This window comes from Elephantulus edwardii, unplaced genomic scaffold, assembly GCF_000299155.1.
Source record: "Elephantulus edwardii isolate Elephantulus edwardi_28Jun2011 unplaced genomic scaffold, EleEdw1.0 scaffold00171, whole genome shotgun sequence".
In the NCBI taxonomy this organism is placed as follows: Eukaryota; Metazoa; Chordata; class Mammalia; order Macroscelidea; family Macroscelididae; genus Elephantulus; species Elephantulus edwardii.
In genome coordinates, this window is record NW_006399921.1 from 6,348,081 (window position 1) to 6,358,802 (window position 10,722).

Here is a 10,722-nt window from a genome sequence, read left to right on the forward strand (position 1 = left end):
TGCTCACTCCTCCTTCCCCTGCTTCCCATCTCCTTTCTCTGCAGCCTTGACCAGATTGCTTTTCCCTGAACCTCAGTTTACTCATCCATAAAATGGGGGGCTTAAGCCAGCTGTTCTCCAGCTAAGGGTCTCACCAGCTGCAGGGTGCTCCCCCACCCTCAGCCTCTCCCAGTGTCCTCCACCCCTTTGGCTTTTCTGGTTATTTATACACAAAATGCACCCACAACATTTCAGTTTTCCAATCGAATCATTAATTACCCCAGTCATTAAATCCAATTAGCAGTTGCAGGGGCCTTTCTGGAGAGAGGAGCCATTATTAGCTGGGGTGAAAATGAACAGAGCGAAGGAGGAAAGCCACCCTTTCCCAGCATTAAAAATGAAAGCAGGAGCCAGTGCTGCAACGCAGAGGGCCCCAATTAAAGCCGGGGCCTCACTCATTAAGCTAATTTGACAAGCTATCCCAGCAGCCTCTGGTGGGAAGCTTCACTGTGGAGTTGGCCAGCATATACTGGGGTCTCAGACACTTGTTCACCTTGGGTTGAGCTGGGACTAATAGTATTCCTGCAACACCCCAAACCCCTCTCTGCTCAGAGAAGGGCTGTCCTTTTAAATTAGCACCTGCTGCCCAATTCCAAGGCTCAAGTCCTCCTGGGTGGGGAGACCTGGCCAGGCCTGGGGGCTGCATATGTTAGGTGAGAGGAACAGAGGTGAAAAATGACAAAGAGAAGAAAATTAAATAAATTAACTCATTTTCATTAAGATAATGAATGACAAAGCCTTACATTTCTGGGCCTTGGGCAAGGACAGAGGTTGAACCTAAGGAAACTGGAGGCCTCCCTTCATGATAGTTGTGAAGATTAAATAAATTGGCACGTGTAAATGCCTGATCCATTGGGGCATCTTGGGTGCCAGTAAATAGTTACCCTCACAGGCAAATGCCCCTGACAACTTCCAGAAGTGCTTCCGATCCTCGTAACCCAGAAGGCAATGAAAGAAAGGAAGATGTCCAGCATTTACAGAAGGGAGAAACTGAGGGTCAGAAAGACAAATGACTGATGCCGGGACCTCAGGCAGAGCCTCGTGGAGTTTGGACTGGAAGGCAAGACTCAGCTTCTGGACCAGGAGTAAAATGCAGCAGGGAGCAGTGGACACTCCATACATCTAAATGCCTAGTGATAACCCTGTGTAGCTGGGGCTGCCCTGAGATCGGGCCGTGGCATGCCTTGGGCGGCCTGGCCCCTGTAGCTGTGATTAGCATCATAGAATGAGGAGGGGGCTCAGCCTCACCTCAGAGCCAAGGCTGAAGGGTGCTGAGGGGACAGTATCTGTCCTCTCTACAGGGAGCCCTTGCCAATCCCACACAGCTAGAAACAGGCTGGAACTGCCAACAGACAGGGTTCCCCTGCGACTTCTGACACTCATCCATAACTTTGGGTCCAGAGGTTGCCAGCCACCCTTCTCCCCAGAAAGCAGAGAGAGGAGGCAGAGGACATTGAGTGGGGTGGTGAAGAGCAGGGGTTCTGCAGCAGAATGCTTGGATTAGACTCTGCCTTCATGGCTGTGTGACTGTGGACATGTTGCTTGACCTCTCTGAGTTTCCTCATAAGTTAGGGATGGTAATGGGATCTAGAAGATTGAGAGCATCAGTAGGTTTAAACCTCCAGATCAGTGCCTGATGTGGCAGAGCACTATGCACTTGCTGCCTATTGGTGTCATCTGCCTCTGGGGCCTGATAGAGAATAGGCTCTGCTATGCTTTCCTGAGGGAAAGGAGAGAGGCAGGGAGGCAGAGGAGCATCTGAGAGGCCTAGCTTCAGATGCTAAGGGAGTAGGGTGGAGGGATAGTTGGAAGTGATAGGCAACACCCTTCTTCCCTCCCCACCTGGCACAGCATGGGAGTCTGTACCTCCCTTTTCCTGCCACAGGCCTCAATGGGCTCTCAGGGTCACTCTGGACAGTGTGGTGGGCAGGCATGGGAATGGGCAGGGACAAGACCGACCAGTGGAGAGAGGAGGGTGCAGGTGGCCTCGGAGGCTGGGATGTTTCTCTGCAGTGGGCCCCATGCCCTGCTGCCTACGTGCTGGCTCCCTCCACAAGGCAGGATGAGAAGCAGGCCCCAGCATGCCGGCCCCTACCCAGAGACTCCTGAAACCCCGACAAGTTGGAGCTGGAAGCGGGATGGGTGAGGCTCTTGATAGATTCATGTTGGGCAGAGGGTGGTAGGAGGAGGAACGTGGAGAGCCAGAAAGACCCCACTCGAAACTGGCCCCACTGGTGACAGGAGAAGTGAGAATGGGTGAGCAGGGCTGAGGGGAAATGGCTGGAGCTTTCCACTGCTCACTTCCAGGACCCCCACCCCACATGCCCATGCCTGGCTGGGCGGGAAGAGGACAGGCTGTGACTGCAGCAGGGACTTGCCCTCAGTATTTTGCCAAGAAGAGGAGGAGGATTTTGGGGCTGCTGAGAAAGACAGAGAATAGAGAGAGTGTGGGAGGGAAGGAGGGAGGGAGGGAGGGAGGGTGCAGTCCTTACTGGGACCAAGGTGAGGCCAGGCATGTGACCACCAGAAGACCCCCTCACCCCAGGGTCTCCCTGGGATGGTTCATCCCAAGAAGAACTGTGAGGGTCGTGTTCTACATACGGCCTCACATCACCGTCACTGCCCAGCAGGAGTGAGGTTGGCTTGAGCCCACTTCACAGGTGAAAAGGGGTGGATCTCAGAAGACATGGGACTGGCTTGTGAGTCCTCCTGCTAGTGAGCACCGAAGCTGAGATTAGAACCCAGGACAAACTGGAGAGTCTTCTCCTGGGTTTTGGAGTCTTGACATTAGTGCTGCTGCCGAACAATGGCCACACTTCCTTCTGTGGTTAAAGCCAGGAAGTTAGCATTTGCGTAGGATCATGGCCGACTTTGATTAGGATCATATTTGGCATCGCACAAGGACTTGGTGAGCGTTGAGACTGGGCTAGGGATAGGATTGGGGTTTACACTGGAGTTGGGAAAGGTGCTTTGGGGTTGATACAAAGAATTGGAGTGTTGTAAGTGCCAAGTGGGTAAGGAGTTGTGCTTGCTAACCCAAAGGCAGGCGGTTTGATTCACCAGCTGTTTCATGGGAGAAAGATGGAAAAATCTCCTCTCATGAAATTTAAAACCTCTGAAAACCTGTTTTTGGGTCTGTCAACTCGACAGCACACAGCAAACCAACTAGGGCTGGTATTATAAACGCTGATCGATTTGGGGCTGTCATCACTTACATTTAGAGGAGAAGTGTTCATTTGCACTTGAGCCTTGGACGAGGGAAAGAGCATTACCAGGCTGGGGATGGTAGCAGAGCCAGAGAGTGGGTGATTGTGTGAGCAGGAAATATAGGTGAGATCTGAATGATATGGATAGATCATGCGACCCCCTCCCCTGGAGTTGGACATGCTGTGTGGTCAGCCCACAGAGTAATCGCTGGTGCCCAAGTCCCCTGCTTCCCAGTGGGCACAGGCTGAGCTAGAACCTTTGAACTCTATTTGCCTTTTCTGGGCTGCGTAGGTGTGAGGGAACCTGACTGGCTGCATGGTGGCCGATTCGCCTAGTGAAGAAGGCTGAGCACCGGGCTGTGGGCTCTGCTGGCTGGCGTTTGGGAGAAGGCATGGATTGTGGGACCACCCCAGGGCTGCCCCTCAGGGCATCCACAGCATCTCCATGAAAAGCTAGGCTTCTGGTTTGGGCTGATCCTACTAACCCTCTATCTTCACTTCTCAGTGTTAAGAACTACCTCCACATTCCTGTGCCCAGCCCCCTCTCAGGACCTGCCCACCCCATCTCTCGGGAGCATCTCTCCTATTCATCCACCGAGACTCTCATTTGTTCTCTGAGTTCTACCAGAGACTCACCTCCTCCAGGAAGCTTTCTGCGTAGCATCCTGAGATGTCTACCTCATATCCCACTCCTTTGACCTCCAGACCCAAGTTTGAATGGCCTCATACTCACTCAGTAGTCCAATGAAAGCTTTCTCTGTGTACTCGGGGTTGGGGGAGTTGGCTTGTCAGCCAAGGGGGCACAAGGACTGGAGCAGTTTGCCTTCTCCTTTCCACCCCAGCAACTGTGAGCCATGCTATTCTGAGACCTGGGACTGTTACCCCACCCACCCACCACCAACCCCCTACTGGAGACTCATTTTAGGGAAGTGGGGCTTTGGTGGCCTAGTCCAAACAAGATTACTGCCTCTCCAGCAGTTCCAATCCACCCTCAGCTTCAAAGGAGAAAGAGAGGCAATCCCCTCCCATTCAGAAATGTACAGTCTTAGAAACTCAATGAAGGGTCAGCTGTGGGTTCTGACTCAGCACACTGAGTTACTGGGGCTGCAAAAAGCCCCTGGTGTTGAAATGGTTAAGAAGCTCAAGTACCCCCCCCCCAACAGCTCCCATAAAGATTCCTCTCAGCTGGGGTAATCGGGATGGGTGTGTAAGAGGCAGTGCGGTTGGCACAGGTTAGAGCAGGGTTTAGGGCTGTTGTGCATAGGGTCGCTATGAGTCGCAAACGACTCAACGGCACATAACAACAACAACAACAGCTCAACTCATAGCTGTTGAGTCAGAACTGACCCATAGCTGACCCCCTAGGGGGTTTCAGAGGCTGTAAATCAGCTTTCTCCTGAAGAGCAACTAGTGGGCTTAAACTGCCCACTGTGTGTTGATAGCACTACACGCTACATGCTAGGCCACCAGCGCTTCCTCCCTATAAAGATTACAGCCTAGAAAACTGTATGGAGCACACCTACTTTATCACATGGGGGCGCTAAGGGAATCACACAAGGGCACCTAATACCCAGACACACTGCTTACTAGACCCTGGGCATTAAAAAGGGTTAACAGTTTCCGGAGGTTCTCACATTGAGCTTGCTCTGGTGACTTAGTGGTAAGGAGCTGCGCAGCCAACCGAAGGCATATAGTTCAAATCCACCAGTTGCTCTGATGGAGAAAGATGGGCAATCTCCTCCTGTGTGATTTACTGCCACTGAAAACCTGCTGGAGGGTCAGCTATGAGTCAATTCTGACTTAACTGTACACAACAGTCCTCCAGCCAGAAGTTCCTGGTTGAGGAGGCATCACAGAGTGGCAAGGACAGGGGCTGGGTCCATGCTGGGTCCAGAGCAGACTGTCACAGGCTGTGCAGGGCCTGCCACACACTGTGTGTCTGTGCTCCCATATCCCATCACACCCAAGTCCAGGTACAAAGGCAGGCCCCAAGTGACCTCTCCCATTGTCCCCTGCTCCTCGTCCTGTCCCCAGGCTAATAATCCTCAAGGCCAGGCACAATTCTGGTGTTATCTGCACAGAGTTCAGCCAGGAGATCTGACCCAGCCCTTCCAGTCTCGCCTGGAAATATTGTGTCTACTCCACACCTTGTGCTGCAGGCTGACAACAGTATCACTTGTTTGGTCTGCACCAGAACGAGTCCCACCCCAAAGTGAAATGCGGGTTTGGTGTCTGTGACAGATACCTCTCCCTCCCAGGCACCTCTCCTTAAGCTGCTTCCAGAGCAAAGGGAAGGGAAGATTTCCGTAAGGCCCTCATCATCATTGTCGCTAGTCGACCAGGACTCACAGTGACCCTATTAACAACCCATCTGAACCCTTCCCTGTCAGGCAGTAGCCTCCTGATCTCTGATAAGCTCGAACCATTGTTGTAGTCACCGTGTCAGGCCAACTTGAGGTGTGGACAGGTCTTCCTCTCTTTCTCTGACTCTTCACCTTTCCTAGCATGATGCCTTTTTCCAAGGACTGGTCTTTCTTGACAACATGCCCGAAGTATTTAAGATGAAATCTGATCATTGACCAAACCCTCTAGTCAAGAGTGTGGGGTCACTAGAGAGAGCTGCATGTCAGCACTAGGAACTGGGGAGACCAAGGCCTTCATGGGGGGGAGGGTGAAGAGCCCTCATCCCAATGGCCATCAATACTGCACCAGCTTCAAGACCTGCATCCTGCTGCTGCCGTGTTGGCATATGTGGGTGTGAGGTCGCATCGCACTCACTGCCCGCCAGCAGTAGTGTCCAGTCCACACCAAGAGGGTGGACCAGCTCAGCTTCCCCCCACTTCAGCCTCTTAGCAGTCCTCTGGGCAGGAAGGACCTGGCCAGAAAGCCTGTCTCAGGAAGACCCCCTCACTGCACCCAGACGGGAGGCAGAGCCGCTGACCCACAGGGAAGCGCTGGGGTGTGGACACAGCTGACAGGAGCCGCAGATGCTGGCCCAGGGTGGGACGCAGGACAGGTGCTGGAGGGTCCAAATGCCACAGGGAGAGGGCAGGGTGTATGATGGCACCTCAGTCTGTGTGGCTGAAGCAACCTGCATGCCTGAAGATCTGCCCGCCCACATTCAGAGGGAAGAGGAGAGCCAGGCCCGGGGTGAGAAGAGCAAACGGCAAAACTTAATGACTTTAATATGAAAGAATTTGCCACTAATTAAGCACAAACACTCCACTAATGCGGAGAACACATGTTGTGGATTTCACTTAAGCAGGAACCAAATGAGGTGAAAATCCTTCTGAAATGATAGCAGTTTACCAGCCTAAGGAGGATGCTGCTCGACCTCATTTCTGCTGTGAGATGTGCAGCCCCAGCCCTGTGACACCCCACGACCAGCGTCCTCCCCATGTGTGGGTCGCGTGTGTCCCTGTCTGCATCTCTTCCCCTTGCTGCCTCTGCATTCTTCCAAAGTCAAGCAGGCCACAGTCGGGTCCCACCAATTCTTACCACCTGTCTCCCCAAACACACACACCCACCACCACCTCCTCTCCAGGCACAAAGGCCTGCCCTGCTCTGCGGCTGGGCCCTCTGTCCCAGGACAAACACCCAAAACCAAACCAATTGCTGTCAAGTCCGTTCCAGCTCATGGTGACCCCTTGTGGATCAGAGCAGACTGTATTTATTTCACTGGTGTATTTCAGTGGCTGATTCTTTAGAAGTGGGTCACCCAACCTTTCTTCTGAGATGCTTCTGGCTGGACTTGAACCTCCAGCTTTTCCATTTGCAACTCAGCATGTCTGCACCACCCAGAGTCTTCCCCTGTCCAATCTCCCACCAATTTCTAGAGCTCTTCTCACCCTTTTCCTCTTAGAATGAGCCTTTCCAGAAGTCAGGCCTCATAGACCCACCTAACTGCCTCCCCTCCATCCCCTTGCCAGTCCCCACCCCAGTTGCCCCAGAGGTGTGTGGAGGTGCCGTGGAGCAGCCTGCCAGAACCCTCCTAGCATGAAGCGAGCAGGAGACCTCCACTTCCAGACAGGTGCTGAGTGTCAAGGCAGAACCCACAGGGATGACACAGTGCGCATGTCAGCACTGAGCTTTCCAAAAGTTCTCTAGGGAAAATGTTAGGAAACATTGTCCACCTTCTTGGCAGCCCCCAGCCGATCCCACCCCCTCATTAGCCAGCTGAAGAGGCTGCTGCCTACCCTACCCCAAAATGTGTCACTAAAAATGAGGGAACTCCAGGTTGAAATGTCTGCTGTGAGACAGTGTTTGCAGCAGCTCACAGGGCAGGTAGCAGGGTGGAGAGGGCTGGTGTAGTGTGCAGAGAGCAGGGCCTGCCAGAATACCCTGTTCAAGACTGAGCCGAGGAGTCTCAGGGCCAGGGAGGGGTAAAGGCAGGAGAAGCCAGGCAGCTTAGAAAGGCGTGCAGCAGAGTGGGCAGGTTTGGGAGGCCAAGCTCTTGAGAGCAGACCTTGGGGCCACAACCTGCTAAGGTGACAAAAATGCTTTCCTTATTTTCCCTTTCTGGTGAATAAGGAATTGGGGGCTGGAAACTAGGACTGCGGAGGGAGGAAGGAGTCAAGAAGTGGGGAGGCTGGGAAGAATAGGAGGCTGTGGGGTGCTGAGGCACTAGAGGTCAAGCAGAGATACACCTGTTTGGGGCCTGGGTAACCCTCTGATTCAATCCAGAAAAGGTTGTTCAGACCTGCTTTGCCTCCACGCAGGTGGGCGGCTTCACCCTGCATCCCTGCCCTGCACCCTCCTGCCGACTTCACTGTGTGCCTTCCTAGTGTGAGCACTGTTTCTTGGCTAGTGGGAAATTCCCAGTAAGCTGCAGCTAGACCTGAGGAGTGGTCGCCCTAGCCCGTGACTCCAGCTGGTTCATTTTCCACCAACCACTAGGGGCCCGCTTGTGCTTCTTGCACTGGGCACCAGGCTGGGATCCACCTGGATGAAGCTTTCCCATCGGGAATATGCTGTGGCCAAAGCGTGCACAGATAGTGGGGCTGCAGCATGCAAGAACATGTATTCCATTGGCAGAGGCTTTGCCAGAAATCCTTCCATTCAGGAGTCAAGAGGAGTTTTCTGAAAATACTGCAAGGTTGAACAGTAGATTTCTAACCCTTCGTGCAGGAGACCTGAGATTGATTCTAAGCGAATGCACCTACCTGTCTATGAGTGGAGGCTGTGGTACTGAACAACTTTCAGAAGAACTCCCAGACTAAAATTAGGAGGAAAAGCCTGGCAATCTACTTCCCATGAGTCAATCAACCAGTAAAAACCCTACAGACTGCAATGGAATGATGAGCAACCAGTCACAGGGATGGCTCAAGACTGAGTGTCATTTTGATCCATTGTGGGGGGTTCACTGTAAGTAAGTGGACAACTCAACAGCAGCTAAGGCCACTGCAGACATCAGGCTGAGTGAAAGAAGTCAGTCACTGCGGGACCAAGTGTTGTCTGATTCCACAGTGAAAGACCCAAAATAGGCAAGTGTTAGTTAGGTGCCGTCGAGTCACATAAAACTCATAGTGACCCTATGAACAGATCTGAACTCTGCCCTCTCATCATCTTCATCAGCTCTGACACACTTGCATCTAATACTGGACTTGCTGTGTCAGTCTATCTCATCGAGGGGCTTCCTCTCTTTCTCTGACCCTCCAACTTTCCAAGCATGATGTCTTTCTCTTTCCAAAGAACAGCCTCTCCTTGCCTCTAAGGAGCACTCTGAACTTTCTCCAAAGCCTTATCTTTTTGTCCTTTTGGCAGTCCAGTAGCTCAGGAGCAGGAGTGCGTGAATAAGAGGGGGTCGTTGCTTAGGGCCCACTGAGTTTTTGTGAAGGGTGAGAAGTTTCAGAGGAGGAGAGTGGTGATGATGGTACAACATGATGAATACAATCAATGTCACTGAATTGTACACGTTAAAATGTTAAAATAGCAAGTATTTTGTAATGTATGTTTTCACCATAATAAAAAAAAAAGATTAAGGCTAAGGTGGCCCAGAATGCTGAGAGGACCTGGGCAGCTACACAGAGTGTGCATTTTGAGTTGTGGAAATAATAGTAAAGGGAATTGATCGCAGGCTTGTTGTGACAGGAGGCACTGGAGGCTGAGGGTGCCTGCAGTGGGGCCCAGTGCACCTAAAGGCCTTTGGCTCGATCCTAAGGACTACAGGAAGCCATGGAAGGTTTTAAGTAGGGAGTGGTTTCCAATCAGAGCACTGAGTGGGGAGAGTGGGGTGCACAGGGAGCCTGGGTCCAGGGAAACTAGCAGGATAGCAGAGGAAGGAAGGTGAGAGAGGATGGCAGTCTGAGCAAAGCTAAGATTTGGGCAGAGCAGGGGAGAGGACGGTGTGGAGGGTGCTGAAGTTCAAAGGCAAGGTGCTGAGCTGACGTAACTGTGCCAAGGCCCAGGTGTGCTGAGGAAATAAGGAAGTGGACCCTGCTGGAGATGAGGGCTTGGAAGGAGTTTATACTGAGTCCCCTGGGGTGGACGGGGAAAAAAGATGGATTCAGAGTTAGAGTCAGCTGGACTTGGTAATTACTTGGCTGTAGAAAGCCCATGTGTGCCCAGCTTTGACGTGTGAAGACTGGATTTTCCTAGAAGGCGGAGGATCACAGCAAGCTACACACAAGCACACCCCAGCCCCCAATTACACTTGATTTGGGCTCCTGGAATTGCCTCATGAAGCAGAATCGTGCTTCATATGGTGTTCAGTGATTGACTTTTCAGAAGACGATCAACTCTTTCTTCCGAGGAACCTCTGTCTAGACTTGAACCTGCAACTTTTCAGCACCACCCAGGGACTCTACACTCTACTTAATCCAGGAAGAATATACCCAATGGAGTGTCTGTTTGGCTGAGAATCTCCCAAAGGTTGACTCTGGAAAGATGTAAAGGTGGGCCTGCAAGAAACCTGATCAGGACTTTCCCTGCTTGCCACCCTCTGGGGTCAGCCCAGCACTCTCACTTTCCAGGAGAGTACACTGGGGCCAGAGAGAGGACCTGCCCTGACCAGGCCATACAGAAAATATGACCAAGCACGGGGGTCAGAACCTGCCTCTCCCACCTTCTAGTCGATACCCTATCCATCCTCTGTCTGACCAGTGTAAAGTGTTGGGTAAAGGGCCAGTAGGGAAGAGAGAAGACAGTCTACCTGGGAGCAGTCTTGGCCTTGGACTTTGGGTAGCCAGCATGACCTAAGGCTGGAGGGTCCTCTACAACTTGTCCTCCAGTGCCTGATTCATCCCTGTCCCCCAACCTGCCCTTCCGGGTTTTGGGGAGAGGTAGACTTGCCAGAGCATCCCCCTGCCGTACCCCCTCCTCCTGGGGCTTCCACACTGCTCCACTGGGAGAGCAGGGGACCAGCCTGTCTGGAAGCTCAGGCTCTGGGCTCCTCCTTCGGGCTTTTCCCAGGCTGCTGCGCCCCCTCCTCTCCCACGCACTCTGTTCACCCGCCCAAGGCGTCGGGCGCCAGCCCCAC